We start from the raw sequence: 4,787 nt of genomic DNA, 5'->3' as shown, positions 1-4,787 counted from the left end.
GACAAGCTGGGAGCAGTAGGATGCGGCAGGCGTTGACAGCTAATGTCAAGGATGGTTCTCCATGATAAGAGAGCACGATACCAAGAAACACTAAACTAATCCTGCCTCAGTCTTATCGCATACATCTCCCACTCGTCATCCTTCCATCTCTCTCACTTTCTCTCTCTCTTTCTCCCCCTTTCCGTCACTCTCTCTCTCTCTCTCTCTCTCTCTCGGCAGTGAGTATAATTGCACTGATTTGTCCGGTTGAGGAGAACAGGCAGATAATCAAACAGCCAAACTCAATCCCTGATCAGGAGATAGAGGCAGAGAGACAGAAACGGAAGGAAGAAGTGAAAGTAAACTGGCTGACATTATCGCCGTAATCCACCGAACGAATGAAAGAAAAGTTACTTTCTCTTAAGAATTTGAGAATACAACAGTATAAAGAAAAGCCTACAAATTAGCCTTCTGTCTCGCCCCCGATTCGATTTATCAGAGCCGCTATCAGAGCCAAGCTGATGGCCGAGAGAATTTCACCCTATTGACGAGTGTTGACTATTGTCTCAACCTCTGTCGCTTACCCATCTACTGACTTTATCAGGTTTGTCCCCTTTATTAGTGTGAGTGAGTGAGAGAAAGCAAGAGAAAGGGAGGGGAGGGATAATCAAAGGTAAGCCGATTCTCAATTTACAATTAATCACATCTTTCTTTCTCTCGTGCCTTCTCTTTTTCATGTTTGCTGGAGGCTAACAATAGCGATGGTGATGTAGACCTTTGCAGAGCGAGGGAAATGTAAGGTACAGACAGCTGAATAGAAAAAAAGAGGAATGAATACGAGTGGGAAAACAAAAAAGTCTGCAGGTATGTGTTGTTTGGGTATTAACTCTAAAGAAAAAGTGTATAATTGGTGGAACAAATGAAACTAAAGTGTCTGATGGAGATTCTTAAACTATATTCACACTGCAGCCGAATGTGGCACAAATCTAAATACTTTTTCACATGTGAAAAAAAAAGTTTTTGACAGGACAGTATTTTTACTTTACGTATTTTTACTTTAAGTTAAAAAAATAAAAAAACTTTTTTAGAAGCTTAGCAAGGCGACGTTTTTTGGATTATAAATACAGTAAAAAAAAAAAAAAGTTAAAAAAAACTATGAATTATTATTACAATTTAAAATAATGTGCTTTCAATTTTGATATATTTTAAAAACGTAATTTATTCCTTTTTTACATTTATTTTTGGCGTTTTTCCTTTAGGACAGGACAGTCACTTAGACAGGAAGCAAAGTGGGAGGGGGGAGGGTGGGGTGGGGTTGAGCAGGATTGAGAAAGGTCCATGAGCCGGGACTCGAACTCGGGACGCCCGAAAGGGATATTTTGATGAATATCAAAAGAATAGTTCAAAAGAATAGCATTTATTTGAAACAGAGACATTATAAACATCCTTACTGCCAACTTTGATCAATTTAATACATCTTCACTGAATAAAAGCATTCATTTATTTAAAAAAGAAAAAGGAAAAAACGTACCTAACCCAAACTTTTGATTTGTTGTGTATAAAACACATATAATAATAATAAAGGATAAGGAAAAAATATGATGAATAAAAATGATAAAAATTAAAGTTATTACATTATAATTATTATTTTCTATTAAATTACATATATTATAAAGAGTGTATGTATCAATGTCTAATACATAGAGCATCAAGCTGCCTGGGAGAGGGGAAAAGGGTAAACAAGAAAGGTGTCTCTCAGTCTTATTGCTCTAGTCTTCAAAACAGCAAATCATACTTTAATAAAATAAATACACCATGTAAACAGCAGTTTGTGTGACCAAACAAGGCGCTCAGATGATACAAGCCCAAAAACATGCTTCTGATGTACTACAAAAGTCATTTATTCAACTAACAGAAGTGTTCTGTTTGCTCTCTATATGTATAAATGATGCAGCAGAACTAATAACCCGTGTGAACTGTGCAATTGTGTTTAAGACTTTCCCTCCCTGCTCCGGTCGGTCAGCCCCTCCCCCGCGCTAAACGGACAATGAAAAGCATTTTGTTTTGTGAATGACATCGCTGAATGATTGGCAGGTATCCATCGCTGTCAGTCACAAACACAGCCAGAGGGGCTTTTCCCCCCTGTCCGCACATTTATCGAGGAACACAGGAACACATACACGCGCGCGCACATATCAGATATCATGGGAAATTACTGCTAGTCTCTCTCTAGACACACACAGAGAAAATAATTATTTTCACTGCCTGTATGACCAAACTGTCCTCTCCTCTCCCCTCTGCTATTGATTGCTCTTATCTGTCATATTTCAATGGAGATTATTGCAATCATGGCTGGGCCAGAGAGGGTCGCGCTGCTTCTATCAAATGGAAATGAATGCAGTTTATATATATGTGTGTGTTTGGGGCTGTATAGAGAGTGCTCTTAACCTCCTCATCTTGGGATAGACATTTATTGTTGAAAGACAGCGAAAGGACGCACTCTTCACTGTGTTGGAGAGAGAAAAACTGTGTATATGATAGTCCCAGAACAAGAGAGAGCAGGAAATGAACTCAGGAAGTGACTGCAGGATATATAATTAGACCAACTTGGGGGGGGGGTGCAAATGTCCTAAAAGGTTGAAAACCCCTGCCCTATAGTGCCAGTTTGGAGTATCACATACGTTAAAGGGGTCATATGACCCACCTCGCTTTTGAGACCGATGAGCTTTGTAAAAATCGACACGTTTCAGAAAGGCGGGGCATAGAGGAGAAACAATAATGTACAGTATGTGGAAAATAATGTGTTTTTTGAACCTTAAACAGCATAAACACATTTTATTACACCAAATACACAAAATAATGTTCTTTTTAGCAACATCATATGACCCCTTTAAACAACGTATGCTGTTCTGTGTCAGCATTTTTTCTTTGCGCACAAAAAGTATTCTCTTAGCTTCGTAAAATTATGGTTGAACCACTGATGTCACGTGGATTATTTTAACGATCACCTTGCTATGTTTATGAGCCTTGATCGTGTAAGGATCCTTGCTGTCTATGGGAGGGTCAGAGAGCTCTGAATGCATTAAAAATATTTTAATTTGTGTTCCGAAGATGAACAAAGGTCTTACAGGTTTGGAACGACATGAGGGTGAGTAATGACAGAATTTTCATTTTAGGGTGAACGCTCCCATTCTAGTACTGTTTTTGTTGGTTTGTTCTGTGTTTAGTCATTCTCTTACTATCAGTTTTACCAGAGACGAACTACTGGACATAAGGCAACACACACCAGACAATTTTTTCCGGTTTTTGATTATTCAGATGCTTTGTTGGATGTTTTGGTCAGAGGGGCAGCGGTCCTAGTCAAACGCGCGTTTAGAGGGAAAAGAGGGAAATGCGCCGGCGCGCTGGTTAAGCTCCGCGAACGCGGCTTCCGAACTGTGCTCCCTAGTATATATCTAGTGAATCTCCGTTCCCTTCCTAACAAAACGGATGAACTACTTCTCACCCGTACAAACAAGGACATTTCAAAATCTGCTGCATTGTGCTTCACTGAAACCTGGCTGAGTGAAGCCATTCCGGACAACGCCCTTCATCTGCCGGGCTACCAGCTGTTCAGAGCGGATCGCATCGCGGAGTTAACGGGGAAAATGAGAGGCGGTGGACTATGTTTTTACATAAATGAAGGTTGGTGTTCAGACGTAACAACTCTGAAGAAGATGTGCTCTCCTAATCTAGAGGCACTCTTCATAAACTGTAAAACGTTCTATTCTCCCCGGGAGTTTTCCCCTTTCATTTTCGTGAATGTGTACGTGCCTCCGGACGCGTGCGTGAGCGCCGCAATGCAACAGCTTGCCAAACAAATAACTGAAATGGAACAACGGTAACAAAGCAAATCTCTCCCGTGAACTGCCAAAATACAGAGAGCACGTTACATGTCCCACCAGAGACAGTAATATATTGGATCACTGTTACACAACAATTAAGGATGCATATCACTCTGTTCCACGGGCAGCTTTGGGGCTCTCTGATCACTGTTTGGTTCATCTTATACCGACCTACAGGCAGAAACTGAAATCAGCTAAACCTGTATTAAGGACCGTAAAAAGATAAACTAACGAAGCAGAGCAGGATTTACAAGCTTGTTTTGACCTCACTGATTGGAGCATCTTTGAAGCTGCAGCCACCGATCTGGACGAGCTCACAGAGACTGTAACATCTTATATCAGTTTAAGGACTGTTAAAAGATGGACTAATGAAGCAGAGCGAGATTTACAAGCCCGTTTCGACCTCACTGATTGGAGTGTTTTTGAAGCTGCTGCCACCGATCTGGACGAGCTCACGGAAACTGTAACTTCATATATCAGTTTCTGTGAGGATATGTGCATCCCCACCAGGACATTCTTATCATTCAATAATGATAAACACCAAAGAGGATGCTTACAGAAGTGGGCATAAAATCTTGTATAACCAGGCCAGGAACAGACTAACAAAGGAGATGTGGCTAAAAAGAACTACTCTGAAAAGCTGAGAAAACAGTTTTCAGCCAACGATCCGGTGTCAGTATGGACCGGTCTGAAAAACATCACCTTGTACAAGACAACACCCACGTTGCCTTGTATTCCCCCTATTCCAGTCCCCCAAAAAACCCAAATCACTGGACTTAATGACTACAGACCTGTCGCTCTCACGTCTGTGGTCATGAAGTCATTTGAGCGACTGGTCCTGGCCTACCTGAAGGACATCACTGGACCCTTGCTGGATCCTCTTCAGTTTGCCTACAGAGCAAACAGGTCTGTGGACGATGCAGT

The 4,787-nt window shown here is 41.0% G+C and overlaps 1 protein-coding gene across 4 annotated transcripts in view; it reads right to left on the bottom strand.

Annotated features, from left to right (window-relative positions):
* Window positions 1-4,787, bottom strand: part of LOC107744614 (EH domain-binding protein 1-like) — a 152,346-nt gene that overhangs the window by 62,686 nt on the left and 84,873 nt on the right. The window lies entirely within an intron of this gene.

This window comes from Sinocyclocheilus rhinocerous, unplaced genomic scaffold (genome assembly GCF_001515625.1).
Source record: "Sinocyclocheilus rhinocerous isolate Xijiao unplaced genomic scaffold, SAMN03320098_v1.1 scaffold851, whole genome shotgun sequence".
Classification (NCBI taxonomy): domain Eukaryota; kingdom Metazoa; phylum Chordata; class Actinopteri; order Cypriniformes; family Cyprinidae; genus Sinocyclocheilus; species Sinocyclocheilus rhinocerous.
Note: the sequence above shows the minus strand (reverse complement) of the source record. Positions and strands in the feature narration are given on the sequence as shown.